Below are 27,287 nucleotides of genomic sequence, written 5' to 3'. Positions count from 1 at the left end.
CTCTCTATGCACTCCTCTGCCCCCCTTCCGCCCCTTCTTATTTTTCCCTTTTCTTCAGCTCTCTAGAAAAACATTTAAATCACTCAAATGCAATTAGGAACTGGTTTTAAATATGTTTGTGGCTGAATGTGAGTGATTGAGCCAGTTTAAAGAGGAAGGGTCACATCTTTCCACAATGGACACATCCTTCACTCCTGACTAATCAAAAGCTTATTCGGTTTCCTTTCCTTTGCTTCTCTCTTTCTCTCACTTCCTCTGGTCTTTTAACTCATCTTTCCCTTCCTATCACCCTTTCCTCTGCTGCCTCTCCACTTTGCTTTCTCCACTCCATTTACCTCCTTATTTCTTCCATCCTTCTCTCCCCTGTTTGGATCTTTTAATTAACAGTAAATTACAACGTTGCTTTTGACATGTGACATTTCCTCTCCTCCCTATCCGAGATAACCTCTTTGACGTATGACAAGTGAAAGTCCTGACATATGAAACCTTGTGCCCCCCCCTTTCCTTTTCTTACATCCCTTCTCCCTTCATTTCTCCATTATCTTCCCCCAGTTCCGCTCTGCAGCTCTCAATTACACCATCTACCACTGACATGTATGTGATGTCATCTCTCTTCTCATCACATTTTTTCATGTGTTTTCCCCACTTCTCCTTCATTGCTTTCTCCCCTCATCGCCTATCAACTCATCAACTGCCTTCCCGTGCGGTCTCTATTTTCTCTGTCCTCATATGCCCTGTTTAATCTGCTCTTGTGGCGCAGATGTTGAAAATCCTTGCTTTCTCTTTAAGTTCACATCCATCCTACCATCTTTCCAAACAGGTTGTTTCTCCTCTTTGTCCCTTTTCTCATCCTCTGTCCCCCAGCCATGAAATCCCAACAGCTTAATAGGCCGAAGAGTTTTGTCCTCCTAGTACCACAAGTTTCTGGGCTTTAGAGCAACCACTTAACCAGCATGCTGAAGACACTAGTGTAGAGAACTAGCTCTTTGCAATGAATACAGACAAGCCAGTGTTCATTTGAGTTTGAGGTGGTATCGTAAGGCTGTCTCATTCGGGCAGCTATTTTCTCATGCTTTGCATAAACTCTTGGGTGATAACCTGGACATTGCCACGCTTGCCATCGTAGTCTGTGGGCATGACACTTGTGGGTCTCTCCCGCCGTGGAAACTCACCCCTGAAATCACCACCCCAGATCTCTTATTGCTACTGACACAGTATTGCTGTTGCTAGGTGACCTGACTAGCACTAGCCACGACTCTAACACACTAACTGAACGCTGCTGTAAGATGAAAGTGGCATAATAAATGTGTCAGCCTGAGTTCATTTTCTTTACTTTGTTAAGTGAACAGCAGTTTAGGTTTGGGATGTTTGCAGTTGATACTGTAGCTGAACATCAAGAGTCTGTTCTGGCTTAGGTTGCAAAGGAAGTACTGCGAAACCAAGGAAATTTATTAAGACTCTACCTTAATGCCACACTTACATGCCATATGTATGTTAAAAGAATTATTGGTGGTTGAACTCATGTCTCCTCTCCACTGGCCATGAAGTGATCCACTTATTGTGTGACCACACTGTAAAATACAGGAGACAAACCCCACAGCCTGTGTTGTGGAAAATCGTATCGTTAAGTCCAACCAAACCTAACATGTCTGAGTCTTAGATATATCAAGCGCTATATATATCTTTTCAGTGTGAAATTCGTCTCCGTGTTTCCCCAGACGGTGTTTCTTTGCAGAGCCGTGGCAGAAGGATATGTCCTGGTAGTTGCATTTCTGGAACCAAACCCTCATTTAACCAACATGCAACATGCAGGATGAACATACCCACTTGATTTGACTAAGTGAGAGCTTCAGCTGAAATTCGTGATGCAATTTTATGCAGAACGAGGGCAGTGGATTGTGTTCTCTGCTTCTTACATTGTACCTGTGCTATGAAGGAGTCTCTCTGCAGCCAGCAGGGAGAGGAGAACAGACTGCCACGAATAACTTAGCTTTTAATATTAATTTACCCTTTAAAGTCATCGTTTCCTTCTAAATTATGCAAAATGTAAAAGTATCTGTACAGTCACAACACTGATAAATGCTACTCCACTTTTGACTGAATTAATATCCAAATAATGCGATTTTAGTAGGTTACAATCCTGGAAACATCTCAGGCATCTCACTGTCACTCTGACACACATGAATCCTCTCTGTCCTCTGCACTTCATGTCATCCTTCATTTGTCCCTTTAGGGGTGTCACTATAAAATGCCTGGATTCTTTTCTGGAGCATAAATGACATCATCTATTCTCAAATAGGACACCTCTTTCCTCAAGTTCTCCGCCCTTTTCCTGTTCATCTGTTCTCCCCCTCCTCCTTGTCTGTACTCTTCTCCTCTGCTCCTCCTCTCACTCCATCTGGCTTTTCGGTCCTCTGCACCCCTTTTCTCATCCCCTCCCTTCTTATCTGCTTTATTCCTCTGGTTACCTCCTCCCTTGCTCTTTCTGGTCATCCCCCTTTCCTTGCATCGTCTTTCTACGTTGTCTCAGGCTTTCACTTGGTTCCTCAGCACTTCTAATCTCCCCTCCCTGATTTTTTCTCACCTTTTCTTTGCCCGACTTTCCTCTCATCCCTTCCCTTTTCCCCTTCTCCTGTAATCTCCCCTCATCTCATCTTCTTTTTCTCTGCTCTTTCCTTCTCCTCTTCTCCACCCCTGCTGCTATATCCTTTTCTGTCTGAATGTATTAGAGCCATTGTTCCCACATCAATTAACATTGCAAATCCCTTTTCTTTTTCCCCGTAGCCTGGATCCAGCCACATGAATCATTTGTCTCCTTCGCTTCTCATATTTGTTTCTTAACCATGTGATATTTTAAATTTTCTGATTCATGTTCCTGGCATGGCTTTCTTTGGGGGATGCTTCCGTTGAATTCATCATCTCCTAGACCATTCACATTCAAGTCCTCATCATATACGGTTCCCAACCAATCACAGAGCGAAAGGTTTTACTCATATGGGTCCGTGTGATCATCAGGCCACATTATTGGTGTGTTTCATGACTGCACAATCATAGTCGCAGATGACCGCACTGTCAGAATCACAAAAATTAGACCCTTTCAGGGTCAGTGAGTAGATACGTTTAAATAAAGGACCATGATTCACCAGGCTGGATTTAGGTGACCTCTCTCCCTTCTTCCTTCTTTTATCTTAACACACTCCTCTCCATGTTACCTAATTACCCCTCTCCAAAAGTCTCTTTCCCTCCAACTTTGCCTCTTTGTCTTCAGCCTTTCATTTTTCCTTTCTCTTCTTTGTGCCTCCTCTTTCCATTCTTCAGCTCCTCTCTTCTAATTATTTCCTCGCAGAGATTTACACACATCATCACTCTTGTTGAGAATGTACATCTCCAAACCTACGTCCATTATCTAAATTGTGAAAACCGGCTTCCAAAATGGTTGGGTTTTGACATTTTACAGTCTATCATCACAGTTTGGCATGATCAAAGGGGCTCCATACACATAAAACATGTCTGAGTCATCATTCAATTATGATACAAAAGAGAGGGGGTTTCATCAGAACACTGGCAATAATAATATTGCTGCGATATGCAGATCATATGCCATCCAATCTACTGTGGAATTTAATAGAACTGTAAATTGACATTGCTCAGGAAGGGGAGAGTGCTATGCTTCAATCACTGTCATACTATGGAGACACACACACACACACACACACACACACACACACACACACACACACACACACACACACACACACACACACACACACACAGACACACACACACACAGAAGTCACAAAGGACACTCACTAGCACAGTAAATCTAACAATACAATATGTATTTGCATGTTCGCACACTCACATAGGCTTGTGTGCATGCATTCACCTATGCATGCTTGCACTCTCACACACCCACATATACATATAATACTGTGGGTGTTGAACTGACCCAAAGGTGAACTGAAGCAGATTGCAGTCATCTATCTGTTAACTACATTTTCTATAGGAGAATGACATAGTGATTAATGAAAGATGCAGAGAGGGAGGCTTTGAGAGAGAATGGAGGATGGGGAAAAAAAGACTGGGAGACAAAATAAAGAGGGAGTGAGACAGGAACAGAATGAAAGAGGGAGACAAAGATAATCACAGAGGCAGTCAGAGAGAGAAAGGGAGAGAGAGAAAGATGTAATCATGATGAGAGAAGGGGAGAAGAAAAGGAGATTATCATCCCACTTTCCACTTACAGCGCTACATGCTGATTGGTTGAATGACCTCTGGGCCAACCCTCTCTCGGCGCTATTAGCAACGGGATGACTGATGGGGAAAATATAGTCCAAAGAGGGCCAAAAGAGTTTGGTCGAGGAAATAGTGTTGCTGCTCCCTCATGGCCAACTCAGGGTCTCATTTTTTAAACTGCAGGTCAAGACCCAAACTGGGTTGGACTCTGTTATCCTCACATGACAGGAGGTATTAATATGCTTTAATGAGCCCTGGTCCCAAGGTGACAGGACACATGCACTCATTTTTGGCTCCCACATGACAGGAGTATGTCGTAATGAGCCTGGCTCCCAGGGTAAGAGACCACATTTGCTCAGTTTGGGTGCCCAAATGACATGAGTGCTAATATGTTTTAATGAGCCGGGGAGACAACATTTACTCGTTAAAATCTTCATGTGAGAAGCGTTGTGGTATCTTCTAATGAGCCTATAGGTCCCAAGGTGACAGCCCTACTCGGTTTGGGTCCCCCCATGTTATGTTTAACCAAGTCTGGCTCCCAGGTTTTATGTTTTTTACATTTGGAGTGTTGCTGCTTTAATTCACGATTTGTGAATAATGTATGAAAATGTAGACTAAAAATACATTCTTAAATTAAATGCTTCTTAAATGCAGCCAAAAATGAGGAAATACAGATTTCATGGCCTTCACGCTTTTCCAGTATTCTTGTGACAATAAAACTCATATCAGAGTGAAGTGTTACAGGAAAGAAACAGATTTCTTTTTTCAGAAGAATAAGCAAAGCGAGTAGAGATGAGTGGGGAGAGAGTGACGTGAGGTAGACGGGGTGCCTCGCTGCTATTCTGGCAGAAGTGATGGGGTCATTTCACCTGCGAGGAGGCCGAGAGTGCAGACTGAATGTAGTTTTAATTTTGTTAAGGAGAAACGTCTCAAATGTGTCAGATACATTATCCTCACTGAGCTGAATCAGTTATTTTTCTAGTGAAAGAAGGGATTTCTTTCTCATATTAAGCTATGCCCTTGGTTTTCTGCCAATGATTTTATTTCGATTTAATTGAAATCCAGGTCTATACTGACTGTAATTCTTATTACACACAGCTTGGCCATGACTATGTTCAGCCATTCCTGTTCAAGTTCACTGTCCCTATCTAGGCACTACACATGGATTTTACTGTACTCAGCTGGAAATGCGTCACTGATCCTAAACATAGAGAGATTTCATGCACACTTGTTCAAAAAATCGTGGAGATAAAAGGAAGTTTGGACATAGGTCTATAGTTGCTGGAAAGCAATGGGTCAAGGTTTGGCTTTTTTTAAGAGTGGCTAAATAACTGCATGTTAAAAATAATCAAGTAGACAGCCAGAGCTAAGAGTACTATTCATAATGGAGAATATGTACAGTCCAAAGAACCTAAAATATCTTATAATGAGAGGTTGAAACCATGTCAAGAGGACTAGAGGAGGGGCACATTTGGGAGACAGCAGCTGTGATTTTTTCCAGTGAAAACCGGCTAAACTGGCTCAGCAAGGCCACAAGGGCCGGACAGTCGTCCCCTGGGGTACAGAAAGGCAATATATTAGACCTCATCCCAGTGACCTTATCCACAGAGAACGCTAAAAACATTTCGCAGTCAGCATTAGAATAGACCGGTACAAGGGGAGGGGCAGGGCTCACTAATCTTGTGCTAAGCAAAGCTCGAGGATTTTTGTTATTGCAATCAATCATATTGGAAAAATAAGCTTTTCTGGCCTCTTTCACCTTCTTGTTAAAAGATGGAAGTAGTTGCTTCATGTGAGTAAAATTAGCCCCCACTTAATCGTTTTTACGCCTGATATAGACTTTATAAGCAAATCTAGCTGCAAAATGTGATGCAATAACAAACTTGTGGTAGCCTACACTTTGTATAACATGAAACACTGACATATTTCAAGGAAGCGAGTACAACGATATATAAGAAGACGAGGAAGATGACTGATCACCAAATAAACAAAACAGCCTGAAGGTGATGGTGAGAAGATGACAGCCAAAGCTTACTGATATCATAATCACTGTGGCCACTGTAGCAATTTAATGTCAATCACACACCATTAACCATCACATACAGTATAGGACCTGTGTTACTTTATCCAATAAGGTATACTTCATAGGAAATGCCTGGTGTCTGCTTGGTCTTCTCCGCCCATGTATTAGCATTTAAGTTGTTTGTATTCATGTATGCACATATGCAGAATAATTTACAATATTTTTACACAAGTTTCCTTTAATGTTTCATGTTTTCCTTGCATACTGTAATGATATGAGGATTTTAGCTGCTTTCCATTCCCATGATCATATAGTTTACATTTGAATTTTGTTTGACTGCTGCAGGGAAATATTTCAGAAACTGAATCTCTGAGAACAACAAACCTGCAAAGGCACACACACACACACACACACACACACACACAACAACACAACACAAATTGACTAAACGATAACAATGCAACAATCAGATGCTGTGGAGACTTTCTTCACATCACTGGCTCTAATTATGCTTTTAGATTAAAAAAAAAAGTGGTGATGGCAAGATGCCGATTTAATACTATTTAAATTTCAAACATCACAATTTATGCTTTTCTATGCATATTTTTTATGAAGACACGCCAGCAGTGATAGTGACATTAGTAAGGAAATATTTCTTTGGGCAAAATTTGACTGGTGAAACAGCAGAAAACTTAAATAACAGAAAAATGTACACAATGTCAGGCAGTCCAGTTCTAGTAATAGTATTTATGACAAGACAAATGCATGGATTTGCAACATAATATTCAGGCGTTTCTTTTACTCTAACACAGTATGACCCTGAAAAGTAATGGATTAAGGAAATTGAGCAACATAAATAAGTAAAAAACGAGAAGTCCCAAAAAATGAGAAAAGACAGAAGCAGAGAGAAGAAGATGTCTTCCCATGTCCTTAAATATTCTTACAACCCACAACAAGTATCTGGTGACCCCCTGGAGGGCCCGTCCGCTAGGCTGAAAACCGCTGATTCTACCCCACCGGGCTTCGTTTTATGTGATGGTAAGTTACTTTGATCTCTGTATGTCTGTAAGTACACCTTGTAGAAAGGGTCTGCACAAACACCATCATACTCGCAGACAGAGAGGCACACACAAACACACACATAAACACACACCTTGTAACAAGATTTATTGGATGAAAAAGCTTGAGATGTTTTTTTTTTTTCTTCAAATGTCCACACACACTCACACTCAAACACCCCTTACTGAGCATGTAATGCGAAAGAGCGTGAACACAGGGCTTTACTGCAAGCACACCCTCTCATACACACACACACACTCAGGCACTTGCCAAAGGAAAAGGATGATGAGATATGGATGAAATATTTAAGTGTCGACATTTCGGACAAGAGACGACTTGGTTTTTCCTTTTGCTTCTTTTTCCTCTCCCTTTGACACACATATACAAAACATTCAGCTGTTTTCCATTACCAAATGTATCGGATGCCAACATCTTCTTGAGCTCTGTTTGTTTAGTAGACTTGTCTGTCCTCCTCTTACTCAACATGACACCACATCCAAAACATTTCAGTGTTCAGTGGCCTGCTGATGACATGTTTGGTAATTATGATGCAGATGTTTTAAATGTAGGGGGTATACTCATTCATTGCATCAGTTATTAATTATGCTGATTAAAATGTGTTAAACTGAACTAATGCAGGTGTTTCAGGTTAATTATAAAAGTACTCAGTCAGACTGAACACTTAATCAAAATATTATCGATTGCTATAATCATCATTATGGCAATATGGCCAAGTTTAATATTCAAACTGGAGCACTGTGGTGCTACAGAGATGCCCCAGCTTAGAGATCATATTGTCCTCGTGTGTATAGACCCAAGGAAAAAAAAAACCCACATCATCATTTTTATCTGTTTTCCTTTGAAAATGAAAGGCAAAAAGTCCTATTCCCACTAAAACTGTGACTGATTTTGCAATATCTGTCAAAATAATCGCAATCTGAAGGCCTACGACTCAAATTGAAGCTGGATAAAGTCACTATAAGAGTTGCGTAAGGTTGCCAAACTACTGCATGTACTAAAAAACAATTATGAAAAGGTGGAAGCTGTCGCACACAAGGGTAATAAATCTCACAGGTGAGTGAGGGAGATGTCATCAAGCATAGACTGTAAACTCCAACACAGTTCAAAAAAAGAAGTCTAATCAGACAAAGTAAGAAAAAAACACCTAAATGGGTGAACTGTGGGCAAGTAGCTGCTCAGGTAACAATTAAAACTTAACAACATATAATAGACAGACGAAAGAAATGGAATCCATTTCTGAGGCTTTAACAATTATCAGTGTGACATGCTTGGAAGGTGTTTATACCTTTTCTAAAAAAGTTATTTATTTAAAACTGAGGGAAAGTATAGTTTTCAGCACAAAAGACATTCAGTCATCATCATATCTTTTCAAAGGTCTTCAGTGGAATGTCAGTTCTGTCTTTTTTTGAAATATATAGAAATATTGTGAAGTTCAAACTTATCAGTAACCTCTAAATTCAAATTGCACCGCTCTTAAATCAATGGTTCATATTCAGTTTTCTTGACGATGTTGTTTTTGTGTTTCTGTCTCTATGTTATTAGCCAACAGTTTGTTAAAGAGAGGCAGCCACGGGATCATGGAATGAAACTGTGGGGGAGTGTTTCATTGACTGCTAGCTGTCAAGACTTTTTGTTCTTTGAAACATAAAGCTAGAACACATTGAAAGAGGCAGATGATCATCTGAAATTAGTTGTTTTTTTTAACACTGCAATGCCCTCGGCATCAACAGGCAAATTCAGGTCAGTCAGAGGTGAGACATTTCATATCTCTGTTCCTAGAGTCTATCGAACTCAACAAATGATTTCTGTCTGTGAGGAGCAGATTCTGATGAAATGAGATAATCTTTTATAATACTGTATTAAACACAGAGGAAGTTATTGTGCTATCAGATTGAAGACTCTGTAGAGTGTATGTACGGACTGTACCACACACATACAGAAGGGCTGAGTATTGTTGAAAAATACGATAAATAAACACCTGTCAAAAAAACATTATACAATAACAAACAGTATTGCAGTATTGTAGTGTCTAGTCTGCCTAATCCAAAGACGACGAGGGAATGATTGAGTGGATGACGCTTGTGGTATTAGGAAATAGAGGCCAGAGTGAGCAGCTATCCCAGCTAAGACAACCATTCACTATGCCAACTTCAGGTTTATTTCTCTTCTTTTACCTGTCAGTCTGAAAGCAACACCATGTTAGCCATAAGAAACGCTGTCCGCCTTGGCTCCAGGTTATCCCTGCCCACAATCAGAAGGTAAGATCTTGGTACCAGCATGTTGCATGCTTACTGGCTTTACTAGATTACTAGATTTACTAGATTTACTCCTTATGAATCAAAATTTGGAACTGGATGAGAAAGCATTTTTAGTCTCAACACAATTCGGTCTGTGTCATTACAGCATCAAGTTTGATATCCGGCCTGAAGATTGTTGTGTGCTGTATATCTGGATCACATCTGGTGTGCCTTGTGTTTTTTTTAACTACTCACTAATTAAATATGGCTTTCTATGAATTGTACTGCTGCAGCCAGTAATGATTTAAAACAGATTGGGATTTCATCTGAAAAATGAGCAGTTCAGGGCTGAACTATTCTAAACCACCTGAGCTCCAAAACACAGCTAAATTGAAACTTGGTGCAGTGCAACCCATACTGGACAGAATTTCACAGATCAAGACATTTTCATCCACAGCAAGGCCAGGCTGACCCAGCACCAGATGAGAGGTTAGTCCACCAAGGAATAAAGCCTACAGTCAAATAGGGTGGAAATATTTAGGTGTGGAGAAGTTTCACCTTTTCAGGAACCAGTGGCTTGCACAGGATGAACTACACACTGACCATGGATGAAGTACCACTCTATTCTTCAGGGGCATGCCGTCCCTTCAGACTTGAAATTGTGTGGAAAAGGATTCATCTTCCAGCTGAAGAATGGCCCTAAACATGCAGTGACACTGTGCTAGGTCTTTTTGAAGTCCAAGAAAGAGCAAAGAGTGCTGACATGCTTGCCTTTCCCTTGAGAATCAGCAGACGTCAGCCTCACCATACATCTTTGGGAATATTTGAAAAGGCAAAAGGTGAAAGCTACTGTAACATCACAAGACTCTCACTCGGATGTGTGCTGAGAGACGGCTTGCATAATGCGGATACTCATATTTTTGAAAAACTTGTAGAATCACTGCCAGTCCGAGTGCAAGCTGGGATAAAGGCAGATAGTGAACTCATCAAATATTCTGATATAGAACTTTTGTTCTGTACTGCAAGAAGGCACGTAATTACTAAAAATGTATGAAACCTTGTACAAGAAATATTGCGCACACTTTAAATTAAGGTATGCATATTCACCATAAACTAGTTGGTTATTAGCACACACATTTTAGAAGCATGGTAGCTCTTTATTAGTCAATATAAAGCACATAATGCCCTATTCTGGGTGTTAGGGTTATTAAGGGTTAGTGATATTCACATAATAATTCATGTGAAACAGCTTCCTGAAAATTGAACCCTGATATTTACAAAGCCTAAAATGAGAATTTCTAAAAAGACTATAAAACGCAGTAAGAAAAAAGTCGTGAAAAAGCAAAGTTAAGACACCACTGGCAACACAAAAACATAAAAAGGGTCTACTCATGCCTGGAAATTGGAGCAAGTGTGACTGAATACTTAATATACCAAAGTAAATACCTCAGAAGCCTTTCAAGAATTGACAAGAATGTCACTTGCAGCAAAAGCGGTCAAGAGAAAAAGTGAACTTTGACATTCCTGTGAACTGATCCCTTTAGTCAAAGTCTGGCTTCCTCTGCTCTCTGGATGCGTCCGTCCTCATCTTTTTTTTATCTGCAAAGAGTGGAACTAGACAGACTCTGAACTCATTTGTGAATCAACATTCACGTCCTGTCTCTGCCATCCTCATAATGACACACAGCTCGACACCTCACTGTCGTGCTTTTAATGAGACACAGAGACACTAGTTTGGAGACTCTCGACGTGGTAAGTACCTGACGTGTGTCTTAACCTGTGGAGACTCGTGAGACTTAAGCTGCAAAGCCTGCATGTTTCAGCAGGACGTACACACACGAGAGCATCCGGACAGTTTGATATGATTCATGCACAGATATTTTGGCTGGTTCGCATTCCACTGAGGCTCCTTGACATGACCAATATATTCACAAACTGACACACACATACAGAAATAAATGCAGAAGAGAATAACTCTGGAGCACTGGGACTGATTCATTGGGCATCTCCCATGTGACAGCCTTGTCAGCGGTACACGGTTCCATATTCCATGTAAATTACTAGCGCATATGTACAACATGACCACACATAAACAATCCTATTCCGCATGACAGACCTGTGAGAGTTACTTGGCATTCAATCTCATGTTTCTACATATGTGGGGCACATGTTTCAACATACATCACAGTGCAGTTTGACAAATTGTGTGTATTCATATTTTAGTCATGCTGCAGTCCCTCGTGGAATAAAATTTGCCTTTGAAGAGATGAATTAGTTAAACATTTGTTTGCAAAAATGTGTGACATGGAATACAGACTTACCAAGATATGTTTAGATATGTTAGCAAGCTGTTAAGAATAAATGCAGATACAGAAAGATACTGTAAGGACATAGACAGATATACAGTATGCTTATTAAAATAAACAGAATTATTAGTAAATCAATTGATTATTGGCAATAATTCTGTCAATCGGCTTATCATTTATCATTGAAGTCATTTACAGATCCAAAGCATTTCCTGCCTCCAGTTACTTAAATGTGACAACTTGTACTTTTTCTATGTTTCAGATTGATTTAATTGTGAAAGGAATATTTTTGCATTTTCAGTGGTTGGTCGGAAAAGAAAAGTAATTTGTCTAAATAATCATCGAAACAACAGAATAAAAACAACCTAAGAGAGGCAGAGCTGAAGCAATGTGTTATAAATCTTTTGTCAAGAACACGGCTCTGTGTTTGCGAGCATGCATGTGTGTTTTGAAATGTTTCTCCATGTGTATCATCTGTGATTCCATGTGATTTCTTTATCAGACCCAGATCTAAAACTCACATAAAGATGACGGGACTATATGTTCCGTGAGGCACAGTCTTCACTTTTTTAAGGGAGCGGATGACCTCAGACCTTGATCCGACATCAATAGAATGATATGATTATGTTGTCTTGAAAAGGTTTCGAATGCATTATTCAGGGTCATGGGATCAGCTCGCTGCCACTTCAAACAACGCAATGTAAATAGGAACTTGATGAGGCATCAACGAAGTCAACAAAAATTTCAAGTCTGCAGAAAAAGAAACAGCAAAGTACTTAGTGCATGCAGTGCTGTCTTGGATGTATGTAATCTACAATGTATTTACATTATTCACTCGTACCTGCTTCATGGTTTGAGTTGCTCAATTTTTTCTAGAAGCTGTAAGCAAGACAGTACAGATGCTACTGTACTTCATCGTATAAAGTGTGACTGACAACATAGGATGTAAATAGATAGTGATACTGTCAACATCATATAATTAAATTGCTGATAATGATCTATCACTTTGTGTGGACTTGAATATGCTCCAAAGAGTGTCTGTACATTCTGAAGAGTGAAAAATAACTATTATGCATTGTTTTTGTAAATCACAAAGATGCCTTTTGAGAGAAATTACAGTTTTCAATAGACGGTGCACTCCTGCAGTCCTGAAATGGACACTGTTTAACACATCACCAAGAGAAAATAGCCTATTTTGTATCAAATTACTGTCGGTGGTATACCAGAATCTGATATTTTATTCAGCTAAAAGACATTGAGCTTCACAGGTAAACTGCAACGTGGTTAATGTTGCGTTTATTTCACTTGAATTCAGAGCAAATCCAATCATCTGTAATTTAAACACCGGCCATATTACTGCACTCAGGCTATGTTTCAGCTTACAGTTTTTACCAAACATTATGATCAAATACTGGCAGATGTGCACATACACACACAAATGCACACATTCACACTCACACAACTCGCTAGACACAATCACTCCTTGTCAGCTTTCAGTCAGTGCTCCACAAAATAAACAGCTAGTCCCATCTCCTCACTCTCTCTCTCTCTCTCACTCACACACACACGCACACACTCAAGTGTGTAATAGATTTCCCCATCACTACTGCAGAAAATTGTCTATGGATGTACAAGCACATCCTTGATACACGATTATTACACAACAAATAGCAGACAGAGAGGTGGTGGAAATTATTTGGTAAGCAACAGAGAGAGGGCTGGAGAGGGAAACAGAGAGAGAGGCAGGGAGAGAGAGAGAGAAATGGAGAAGAGGAGGGAATGACTATGAGGTTGTATTGGCAAATGGATATTGCACAAATCATTCAGTAAATGACAGAAAGTGTAATATTTACCAAATTGTTGAATGAAAGATATACTGAATTATTCAACAAATGGGCTGGAGACGCAGAGTGAAGGAGCAGGGTGATGGGATAAAGACAAGTGAGAGAGAGAGAGAAAGAGAGGGAGAAGACAGAGCAATTTACCAAATGGTCAATGGGACACACGACAGATATTGTTGTCGCCCTGTCAAAACCGAGAGGCAGGAGGACAGGAGAGGACAGGAGAGAGGAGAAGGGGAGGAAGCGAGAGGAGGAGAGAGGGGAGGAGGTGTGGGAAGAGGAGACGAGATGGTAATTGGGCCATCATGACTGTCACTGAAAGCAAATAACCATAGCCATAATCACACCACACACTTAGAGATAAAATGTGTTTGTGTGTGTGTGTGTGTGTGTGTGTGTGTGTGTGTGTGTGTGTGTGTGTGTGCGTGCATACGCACATGCAAGTTTGTGCGTGTGTGTGTCGGTGTTCCTGGATGTGTGTGTGTGAAACATATTATTCACTGCCCATTTATCAATTACAGTTTCTGCTGCATCATCAAAAGAGTCTGGAATGGTTTCTTTGTCCTTTCAACACGTGTGTGTGTGTGTGTGTGTGTGTGTGTGTGTGTGTGTGTGTGTATGTGCATGTATATTTGCAGCTGAGTATCACCTCTCATACTTTCACTACTTATAGTGTCTGTGAAATGGAGTGAACATTTACCTTGAGCAAGAGGTAAGGAACCTTGAGGAAAGCAAAGCCACTAAAACACACACACAAGCATATATGCACGTGACAGACACACTAACACACATACACACACACACACACATATTAAGTGCATTAGAGTTGGCTAACGTGTCTTAATCCCACTATTAACAGAGACCTCTAAATCATGATGAAAAGATTACAGTGCAATTTCATATTGTAAAAGCCAGGCTTTTAACAAGCAGAAACATTATGTTATTTGTTAAATTTCATTCAAGTCAATTTCATTGTCATTATGCTTGGTAAAAGCTTGGTCATTCTTGGCACATGCAGTTACCAACCACTGAGCCCTCCACCATCTACACATTGTGACTTACAAGTGGTGAAGGGCGATGTTTGCAAGATGAATCTTCTGAAATCCATCACATACATAGGTAAAGCTCTGCCTTCGAGATGATTGCAGTGCAACTTCTGTGGCCGACTCCAATGACCAATTTCTCTGAAATTGCATGGACAACATATTTCATGCTGATGGACCATTAGGTGTGTTTCCAGTTATTTTCCGCTCATTTTTTGGGCTATTATCACAACATCTTAAAAAAAGTTTTTATGCATGACTGAGGTGGAAAGGTTAATGTATGGAATGAAAACAGACTTGGAAAATAAATCATGATGTACACGAAACATGTAACTCAAACATCAGCTGAAGCCTCTGTTCCATTGAAGAAATTAAAAATAGCAGCTGCATAAATCGTCAGAGTGTTGAGAAGGCTGTAACACTCATCAAACTAATACACAAAAAACAAACAGAAATTCCATATTTCTGTTGTATTGTTTTACATCATTTTAGGTTTGACTGGCGCTCATTAAACTACATCTCTTTGCACCATCTTCTTCTGCAATGACATAATTATACTGACTGGAGATTGGCGCCACCTACTGCTTATCTCCGTGAACGAACTCCTAAAAATGACGTGGTAGTGGAATGAAAACCGCATTAATTTGCATTTTCTTTTGCGGATTTTCTCAAAATGTTGTTAAAATTTGCTATATATTTTTTATGTTTTGCAGATCCTCACATATGCAGTGAAATTCATTCTCTGCATTTAATGCACCATACGTATTAAAAGCAGTGCGCAGCCACTATGCGGCACCTGGGGACCAACTCCAGTTCCAAGCCAGTGCCTTGGTCAAGGGCAATGACAAGAGAATTTACAAGCCATACATGTTTTTATGGTGGTGGAAACTGGAGGAAACTCAGAGAAAATCCACACAAACAGGGGAAGACAGGCAAACTCCACACAGGGAATCAACCAGACAGGGCCCTCTTGCTGTGAGCCATGGTGCTGCCTAATATTCACAAAATTATCATAACAAACAATCCTTTAAACTTCACATCCATCACATAAAACCATGTGTGCTCGTCTTACAGGCATGCATTTCCTGTGCTCTGTGGAAACGGGCACATAGCCGCTGACTACACTTTGCTAACTCAATCTGCTACTCAGCAGCTTCAACGCTACACACTGACCAGCTACAGCAAGGGTCAAAACTCAAACTCAACCAGGTGGAGATACTGCATGTCAGGATAGGGCAGCACATATACAGTATATTATTCTTATACCATATATATATATACACCATTCTTATAGCTTAATGGTGGTTAAATGCAGCACTTTACTTCGAAAAACACATTTTTTTATTAATTTCTTTATCACTTTTATGTGTAGTCAAATATTCAGGGGCTCTATTCATTTTGGAAAACCATCTCATTTTACTTAAGTTCTTCGTGAGCTGCAACAGCTAAATGCGGCAGTTTATTTCAAAAAGTATTTTTAATTTGCCACTTTTATATGCAGTATAGCAATGATGCTGTAAAAATAAAACTTTGTAAGACCTTTTGGAAATACGGCTCACGACATAAAGTCTCTAAAAGTGTAGCTATTTCCTGTTGTCTAGTAAAAAGCAAACAAAAACCAAAATAAATCAAAACATCGAATCAGAGAAAAGGTGTGAGTGGGATCACTGATGAAAAAGAAGGACCAGTAGAAATGTCCAGTGAAAATCTATATACTCTATGTACCTACACATAATTAATAATTCACATTAAAAATATCTATTATGAATTAAAATAATTAAAAAAGTAGTTTCTTCAAACTCTAACCCCACAGTTAAACCTGTGGAAACAGGCTGGTTTAACATTGTGTTTTAAAGCCCTGATTCTTGTTTACGCAGTGAGTTCTGACATTTTCTGCTACACAATTTTGAAGAAGAAACATCGCACTTACCGCATGCACTCACAAAGCCTCGCTGTTACTAAGTGGAAGCCAGTTCCATAATTATGTTTCCTCTCTGTCTGTCTGATTACCAAAATAACAATTTCAAGATGGAAGCGGTATGCAAATAACGCAGCGTGTGTATCTACGAGTATTTTTTCTGTATTTGTATTTCTGTGTGCGAGAGAGAGATAATCAGATGCCAACTGAGCTATGAAAGTGATTGCCATGGAGCACAGTGTAAGAGAGGGTACAATCAAAGAAACAATACTTATCACACTCACACATCCACACACAACACACAGTGGGACGCGACTAATACAGGAGTTTTGGAATCAAAGATTGCAATTTGGGAAGTAATTATGATTTGCTATTTTTCTAGCTTTCACATGACTATCAGATGTGCTTTTATCCCCTTACAACATATCAACAACGTAATTGCAAAAGTAGGAGACGTAGATCATGAATCACAGCAGCAGCGGCAGCAGCAGTAGCAGCATATCTACACTCCATGTAATCCTTGTGTTTTTAATTTTGACATTTTAATACTGCCAACATTTCTTACTCCCTATACACGCACACATTTGCGGCACATGTTGAAAACTGTAGGTCACTGCATTAACTGTGATTGAAAACAAAAAAATCCCACAGACGAGCAGGCAAAGCACACAGCTCTGCCTTGTAAAGACCAGCTGCTTTGATTTGCCGCCTGCGACTGGAAAACAGAACCTTGCCTGCATGTTTTTCTTCTTCCTCTGTGTTGCTTTGCAGTGATGTGGCTAGCCAATCACAAACAAAACAGGGTTTTGTGATTGAAAGTGCAAGTAAAATTCAATGACAGTTTAACACCTTCACTTGTGGTTTGTGGCGCTTTTCATCTGCAAAGGTTTGAATATACTGTAAATCAAATATAGCTACCATGTGGCTAATTGCGGCACACACACTCTTGTTTTCATACTACATAATTAATTCATAATCCAGCCCTGTCTCTCATTTACCATTCTGCCTCTTTCTCCATAACAGCCTCTTCCCTCTCTTATAGTTTCTATTTTTCCCCTCAATCTTCTGCTTCCCCATTCTTCCACCATGTTTCTTTTCGTTGCTTCTTGTCTCTGCTCTCATTCTGTCTCTCTTAGTGTGACCTCTTGTGTGCTACCTTTGACATGCAGAGATCTGACTTGACCCATGCATAATTGCACATCTGTGTGTCATTATGTGTCACTGTGTGTGAATGTCTAACATGGGTGTCTTTGCATATAAATCTGTGCACATAGCTTCTACATCTTCTTCTTCTGCTCATTCTTTCTGAGTGTGTGTGCATGTGTGTGTGTGAGGGAGAGATCACTCGAAAACACCCCGGGGAGCTACAGTGTCATAGGTCACACCCTCAACACCTCTCCTCTGTTCTGTCTTCCCCTCCTCGTTAAACACCGGTTTAGAGGTCCTCAATTTAGAGGAGATAACGAGCACAGGTCAATTAAGAGGGGAGATAACAAGGCAAAGTGTGATAGAAGGACAACACCTGGGGGCTGCTTTACACAATAATGAGACATCGCAGACAGAGAGCGAGAGAGAGAGAGAGAGGAAGTGGGGGGGGGGGGCGTTTTGGTTACAGATTCAGATCTTTTGCCATACAGTTACTGAGTGTGAAAAGAAGTTTAACAGAGCTTTATTATCTCATCAGTGTCGACTGGTGCCTACCAAACCTCAGTCAGCCAACTCGTGAGCTGTTACAAGAGTGCAAAATATCTTAAGAGTTGATATTTGGTATCTCGCTCTGGACCCGCCATTCCCACGAACACAAAACAAGTACAGCACAGAGGAACTTTGATTCAGAGCCTGCAGGTGGATCTTTTTGTGGAGGTTCGGCGAATGAAATGCTATATGAAAAGCAGCAAGCAACAGCAAGTAGCAGCAGCAAATGATCACAGCACGGACAGAACAGCTTTGAGGTGAGCAGAGCTACTGCAGAGTTCATCAGAGCTTGAAAGATCTAATATACCGCCCTACTGGGAAGACAACATTGTATATACAGGTAGTATGCATAGGGCAGAGTAAGTCGTACGAATATAACACAGCACTTGAGTTGTCAGCCTAAACTAGCGTTGCTTATTACTGGCAGTGGACGGGGATGTACACAAAACGCACACTGACCCTAATAAGAAAGAACAAGTGTAGTCACGCAAAGCTTCATCTCATATTTCCTGTAATTTGTTCAAAAAGGACAAACTTGCAGTGTATTACCACTAAGGTCCTGCTGTAATGCTTTGCCCCACACTTGCACATAGCAGAGGTGGGATCCAACAAATAACTTGTGCTGATGCAGAATTTCTGTATTAAAGCTGCTAGGGCTGCAACAAACAATCATTTTCATTGATTTATCGGTTGATGATTTCTTGGTAAACTGATTAGTTGTTTGGTCTATAAAATGTCAGAAGAACATGGATTCCCGTTCCCCAAAACCCAAGATGACGTCCTCAAATGTCTTGTTTTGTCCACAACTCAAAGATATTCTGTTTACTGTCATAGAGGAGTTAAGAAAGAAGAAAATATTCAAATTTAAGAGGTGGAATCAAAGAATTTAGATTTCTTTTTCTGGTTGGCAACTAATTTAATAGTTGTCAACTAATCAATTCATTGTTGCAGCTCTGAAAGTTGCAGACATTTATTTACTTGAGCCAAATTAGGGTTAGATTATTTTGACGATTAAAAGGATTGTGTTCCCTTAATATTTCAACCTTAATCAGACAGCAAATTACCCAATAATATGATAAAATTACTTAAACTTGTTAAAAAAAACTAAAATGAAACATAAATGCTCAGTGGTCAAGGAAAACCTTTATAGCCCCAGTGGTGGACAACATGATCAGGCTGACGTCTGATAGGGCCAATGTCAGCTCAGTTTAACTTACCGTGTTGTAGAGTGAAGTTGGATCATTACTGAAAGCTGAAAGACAGACAACTGTAGGCAGACTATAGATAAATACGAGGTGTTGCTGCATGGAAAGCACTGTTCTCTTTCTGATTCAATACCATGCACAGATACAGGGAAGGTTCCCATATAATCCGCTCTATATGATGAACAATCCCACAGCAGTAACACGAAAGGAAGCCGTTCTATTGTTCTGTCTTGATGTATGCCACTTTGATCATAAGATCACATGACTTACATATTGCTTCCAAGCTGTCCTCACGCTGACATCGACATCAGTCTTTATCTTTTTGCTTTGCTGAGCAGTCTGCTGGCCATTTCATGCTGGCCTCTGAAGAGCCGTGGACTATTCCTGTGTGTAAAATCGTATTCTTCCCATCTCAAACATCCATGAAAATTGCCACATCTGATGACAAAGATCCAATGTAACAGCCTCTGATGAAGAGTGTCAGTGTCAAGCGACTTTTTTTTCGGAAACATATCAGTCAATCACAGAAAACTGACCTAGATATTCCCTCCAGTCAAGACTGTTTTTTATCGATATAGCTGAATACCACGACACTGCATGACCAATCAGCAGTGCATTTGTTGAGTGGCTGTTAGAGCTGCTTTTCCACTGTGTGCCAAGTTTGAGGAAAAACTGGCAGGATGATTATGTCTAAACTGGTAGTATGCTCTCCAATGCCCCCATATTGTTATGCTGGCCTAAAATGGAGGGTTGGCATATTTACAGCCATGGAGGTAGCAGATTCAGCAACCTCATCTAATACATGTAGTGCAGTAATTGTACAGTAATTTATCCAAACTGAAACAGTGGGTAGTGTTTTTAATTGTGGTTTGTGCACATTTCTGTTCACTAAACCTGCAGTGAAGCAGATGGACAAACTGTATCTTTCACTGTCACTTTTTGTAATTTGCTCGTGATTGTATTTAAACTGAATATACGTTCCAGAAAATCTGGCATGTCCACTTAGAGAAGGGCTGCAACAACTAACAGATCCTAAAAAGAGTTGGCAACAAATTTCATCATTGATTAGTTGGGTCTATGCTATGATGCACTGTGGGAATGTATCCTAATGTGCAGAGGCTAACATTGTTACAGCATAGGAGGCAGAGGCTAATGTTTGAGCAGAGAAAAATGTATTAACCAAGTCATACATTTTGGGAGCACTTTACATCAAAGCCTTCAAAGAAAAGTGCTGGCTGCAGAATGTGCAAAGCTGATCACGCACGGTAGTTTATCACAACATCAGAGTGTGAGCACCAGAAGAGGAAGCATGTTGGAGCCATGTGTGAAGGCGAGTTGCAGTAAATTAGTAGAATGCTAACTGTAAAACCCTTAGCACGGCTACACTGATGCATTGTGTCTGTCTGTCTGTTTTTAGTAATTTTTCAGAGAGTAGCCAGGGTTGACTCGACTGATCTATCATAAAACAGACAGAGAGGGAGCAGACAGAAGGTAGTCTGCAGGAGATGGTAGCTAATGCTAATTAGCAGAAATTAGGCTGAAGAGACACTGGAGAAACTTGTTTCTGATCAGATGTAAATTAGCTACATTTTCTTGTTATTCACAGTGCATGGCTGCATCCCCAATGATCATTTACTCAACTTCATTTCCTTATTGTGGCGGCCTTTTCCGTATGCAATTATGTACTAAATAAACAAGGTACTACATTGTTTCTCTCACTTTAGAAAGAAACAGCCAAAAATAGTGACCACAGCAAGAAGGTGAATATGCTGGTCATGAGGCCACTATCAATGGTGGAGGATGAAGGATTCAGTAAAATGTTTCACATTGTCAATGCTTGTTGCACTCCTCTCTCAAGGACCCATTTCACCAAACTGATGGAGAGGAAGTACAAGGAGATATTCCAGTGAGTGAAGACTGCATAAAAGCCACCAACAGCATTTGTTATTTAAACCTTCGTTCAGCTCCTTTCAAACTACAGACTTAAGCAAGCTTTTGTTTTGAGAACAAATGTAAAGACCTGCTATTTGCTTTATAATTAACCGTACTGCTCCTTTCAAATGAAGACTTAGACAGGTTTTTCTTTGTACTCTTGATGTAGCATAGATTTGCTTTTTTTTATTTGCAAATGACCAGAAGACAAGTTTTGTATTCTCAATAAAATATTGGAAATAATAAAAATCAGCTTTTTTCACCATATCCGATTAATAATCGCTTGTAATGATCAACACATTAACTAAATATCAAAATAGTTGTTAGTTGTAACCCTGCTCAAAAGAACAAACTGCACCAGATGAAAGGTGTCAAGTTTAAATTATTTCGAAACGTTTTTCTAATTTTCAGCATTTCTACTTAGTTTACTTTCATCTTTGACTCTACCTCTTCACTTTCTACCCCCTACCCGAACCAGGGTTTGTATTCCCACCCCGCTTTTATTGGCGCAGTTGGTGAGAGGCAGGGGTAGATGATGATGGATTGGTAGTGTGGCAATCAGCAGTTACATGTGGCATCTAGGCCTGTGGCCTGTGGTAGCATTGTAGTAGCTAACAATAGCTAAAGTGGTGGTAGTATGATAGTATCCTAGCAGTTAGTTAGCAGTTAGCATTAACAGTATAGGTGAATCTAGCTTTATTGTCTTCTTCTGTTCCTCTTAGCCGGTAGCGGTTAGCACTTAACATTAGCTAAATGGTAGCATCGGAACTGTATTGTCTTCTTCTGTTCTTCACATGGGGGCAGTTAGCATTAGCATTAGCAATAGTTAAATGGTAGCATCGGTGCTGGCCACTACCTGGAGCATCTCTGGGTCAGTTGAACGTGGCAGTGCTGTTTGGATTGTGTAGGAGCGTGAACTGGCACTAGGGGGGGTGACTCTGGGACGCCAGAGTTCACCGCCTAGCCTCCTGAAGGTGTAGTGGGACTAAGTAGGCGAAACACTGTTGAAGGGAGGTTTCCACCTGATGACCCCCAGAGAGGTGTTAGGAATCACTGCTCTTTGGCATGTATAGAGGCAGATTGGGGCTCCAAGGTTCTTCACTGAGAATGAATCCTCTTTTTGAGCACAAGTATCTTGTGTTTAAATTAACTTTTTAAGGCTGAAATTGAAAATGCACAAAAAGAAAAAAAACAAAATAATACCTGGATGGAAAGCCATCATCTATGGCCTCTAGAGGATGAATCCTTTTGACCTATTGACTTTTCTTCTAGTCCTACCACGAAGTTGAAGTTTGGGGTAAAATGCTCTCGACAACTTTTGGACAAACTGAAACATGGTACAGACAATAATTTCCCGCCTCAAGATGAACTTTTAATCACCACCATCAGTTCAAAAGGACACAATACTTTGTGTTTAGTGAGAATTAGCAAATGTTAGAGCCACCAGCATGGCTGTAGAAAACAGAAAACAGTGTTATGGGAATGTGATTAAAAACAGTGAAAATAAAGATAATAAAAAATACTTATCCTGAAGATTATATTTTAGTTTGATAGCTCATGGACTAAAGAAATACAAATAATAATACTATGTTGTGAGAAACATTGGTATATTTGTGAAACGAAGGAAGCACTGATGATCCCCACAAACACTTTTCATGTGTTAATATTGTACTCTCAGAAAAAAATAAACGAGACCCACTATTCACACAGGCATGCGTATGTTTAGTGAAAAAGCTTATTGGCGGTCAGGTTTTCAAATGTGCAGCCATAACGCCTGTCTAACTGTCCTCTAAAGCACTTTGGTGTTATCATTTTTATATTTAAATGTTCATACAGAGACCAGCTCGAATTAGACAGCTAATACATCAGAAACAGTGAATTTCAGAACTCATTATCTCGGCTGTTTCAAAAAGGCCATTTCACAGGTCTTCTCATGCCCACTGAACTGTTCTCATATCGCGAATCCCTGAAATAATTAATATTCAGATTTAAGCCTTTTTAATTGCTCTAACAGCTCAATTTCCACTGTTCAGATTTCTAAGCCACAGCCAAAACATCAGGGTGTGGTTTGTAAGACCTTCTGGATTCGTTTATTTCTGGCTTTTTACACTTTTCACACAATTTCATGTGTAATTACCTTGAAACCAGGCTGAACATTTCACAAGCATCCTACTAAGGAAAGTAGGGAACAACAGGGCACTGAGCTGCAGGTCTGAGACTTGCTAAAGGGAAGCCACAGTCAAAGTGTGCGAGTGTGTGTATGTGTGCGCGTACATGTGTTATGGGACTGAGATTTCTGCACTGATCATTAAAAAAACTGTGTGTGTGGAAGTGTGTAACACATTTAAATCTTGATGACATATGTAAGAAAGAGAGAGAGATTGTGTGTGTGCCGATGTGTGTTTGTCATTGTGTGTTATTGCTCCCTGAGATACTTGATATTTAATGAGGGCAGGGAAAGTAGAAAGGAAAGGCCATCTGGGCTCTGAGTGGCTGTTTTCTCTGTGCATTCCTGAGTTTTGTGTGTGAAATGTGTAAGTGGATGTTTTCCCTCCTGTGTGTGTGTGTGCGTGTGTGTGTGTACCTATAATTGTGTCCTATAGTCATGGAGGCTTAGGTAGTTTATTAATCAAGCCCAGTGTGGGATAAGTGATTTTGGGGTGTTACTGTGATAAGTTTTAATATATGCTGCAAATGTCACGTTTTGAGGCAATTCCAGAAAAAAAAACTGACAAACACACACACACACACACATACACACACACACTCACACCTGTTCAGTTACTGACGAGGAGGAACGTGCAGGTCCAGGTGCCAAAAGTAAAGAGACCAGTGAGGACAATCAGACTCAGTCCAGATCAAATCCAAAAGCACGGATAGGACACTTACACTGGCAGCAACGCCCTGCTAATGATCCGCTTATCACCACAGTGCTCCATATCTTGGTTGTGTATTTCATTATTCCGTTCCTGTGTGTGACATCTTTGACTGGTCCATAGACAGCTACCACATGGGCCTTGACAGACCCAGGTCCTACCTACAACATGGGCTCCGTGACAGCCGGGAAAATGCCTCTGCTGCATCCTCCCTGCACATTACTACACGTTTGTGGTGCACTGTCCCAACTGCTGGCCAACCCCCATCTTCCACCTGCTTCACCACTGTTTAGACAAGATAATGACTCTCCAAAGAATACGACTCTCTTTCACCAGAAAATGGCTAAATGCATTGCGTTGTAGCTTATATTGAGGACTCAGCCAGGCCATGAAGTAACATTATTCATGTATGATTTCACATTTGAAATTTCCAGAAAACAAGTGCCTTCATCTTTAAGTATTTTACATGTAAAGTGGTATTTCATATGTGACAAATTCACCTGCCTTTTTCACATCGCAATACACATACACAAAGAGAAACACAGTAAGTTAAAAAAAAAAAAAAAAAAAAAAAAACTTGACCTATATAGCTCCCTACCAGTACGGAGTAAATCCACCGAGTTGGGATCTTTGAAATCAACTTTGCTCGGCTCACTGCATTCAGCTGTCATTCTGGATCACTCATGCATCTGCAAACAAACACACACAGACAAAACGTAGCATGAATAGGTGAAAATCGCCCAATGTAGACATTCATAAAAGTACACAAGTAAACACACTTTACAGTAGATCAAGAGAAAGTTCAATTTGTGAACAGCCATCTTCTTTCCTGTCTTTGCTTTTCTTGTTGTGGTACCATCGCCTGCAGATCAGTGGAATAGTGTGAAACAACTGTATCATGCATGTGCAGCTTTGTGCCTGTGCACAAGTTAAAAAAGATGGGTTCCCACTGATAGACAAACAGCTCCATAGCACCACCACTAACCCTAACCCTAACCCATCTTGATCATTATTTATTTATCATTTAATGAAGACACTGTCTACACAACAAGTATAAAATTTACAACTTGTCTGTGACATGTTCAAAGAAATAAAATATCCTAAGCACCAGAAGATGGCATTTATGATGCAGAACTCAAGAGCCACTGATTTGGTCCAGAGAACCAATAACATATTTCAACGTGTTCACCTTTGGAGAACCTGTGTCTGTTGTCAGCCAGCAAACATAGGGTCAAATCTGTTGTACCGTGGTCAGTCATCTCCTGGGACTCATTAGATCTGATGATTGTTCTAAATGGTTGTGTAACAGCTGAGGAATATGAGGCCATTTTACAAAACCAGGTGCACCCAGTGGAGCAGAAACTCTTGCCATGTCCCAGGATGAAAATGGCCCCATACACACTGCTAAACAAAGCGGCTTCATGATAACCTGGTATACAAGAATTTTAAAATTAAATGAGCACAAGGTCATGACATGCAATAAGGATCTAATGAGTGACAATATACGCAAATGTTTTAAATCCTCAAGAGAGTACAGGGGGAAGACAGTGTGGAAGATACCACAGGCGGTACAGCTAAAATGGCATACTCGGACACTGGTCGCTTCAATAAAGAGGAAAATAGAGAAGGGATACCCTAACGAATAACAAGAGGAAAAGAAAGAAATGTAAAAATCATTCAAGGGCATGGCAGTGCAATTATGGACAATGGCTTTTCAGACCTGAGTGATAGGTACACTTTTGTGCCTCCATTTAGAAATAACATGAGTGACAGAAACCTGTGATTTGTGTTCTAATGCAGGAATGAAATAGCATTGAAAATGGGCATGAGCATTTGCCTTTGTCAAATAGAAAGTCTAATATATCAATGTCTTATCATCGGAGGTGTGTGACAAGACGAGACACAATATCTTAAGACACAATATCCTAAGAGCATGCAATTTTAATGATGAAAAACTTAGTTTAAAATTTGAGCGAGACAAATTATAATGTATATCAACTAATGGCTAACATCTATGACTGAATCTAATTGTACAAAATAAAATTTGGTCTTACATTCAGTTTTATTTCTTTCAGTTTTACCTCTAATGGAACATATGATGTGCTTAAAAATCTGATTCTGATTTACAGTCTAACTAGTTTTTCCTGCAGAGAAAAGACCCCTTTCCAAAACACAGTATACACCATATTCTAAAATCAAAAAATGACATATTTCGATATAGCAATCGAACAGAAGTACGTTTTCACCAACTCAGTTGTCTGTTTGTAAACCCTGAGGGGGACAGATGAAGAATATATGATACATATGTCATTACTAAAACATTATCTGACTGCATTCTGTCTACTATGAGCTGCATGGATGAAAAAGTCCAGGGGCAGTGCAGAGTGGGGATATGCACAGGTGCATCTGTCAAGATTGTCCTTGAGCAATAAAAATGACTTCAAAGTTCAAAGTTCACCAAATAAACACAAACTTATCATCAATTCCAACAGGAGTTTTCAAACAATGTCTGACAGCCTAGCACCAGAACTTTGTATCAGCCTACCCTCCAGTTTTTGCAACTGCAGTCTTTAACATTCTTGTACAATAAAATTTAAATTCACTTCTTAGAACTGTATTCTTGTCAGGTCAGAAGCCTCTGAAGCACTGTTTAGTCCTGCCCCTTCCTTCATTCTTGAGATATATCATACAGCTCCTTGAAGAAAAGGCATCTGATCCGCTCAGCAGTACAAACAGCATGCTGAAGCCTGTCCTTGGAACAGGAGGAGGTGCAGCTATATCAGATAAGTTAGGGGGATGATGAAGGCTTGGAAAAGGGTTGACTGTGAGGACTGATTAACAATGAGCTTCCTCAGTTGCCACTGGAACAACTTTCTGTTCGGTTCCCTTCATGAG

The sequence above is a fragment of the Chelmon rostratus genome, chromosome 16 (assembly GCF_017976325.1).
Source record: "Chelmon rostratus isolate fCheRos1 chromosome 16, fCheRos1.pri, whole genome shotgun sequence".
In the NCBI taxonomy this organism is placed as follows: Eukaryota; Metazoa; Chordata; class Actinopteri; order Chaetodontiformes; family Chaetodontidae; genus Chelmon; species Chelmon rostratus.
Note: the sequence above shows the minus strand (reverse complement) of the source record.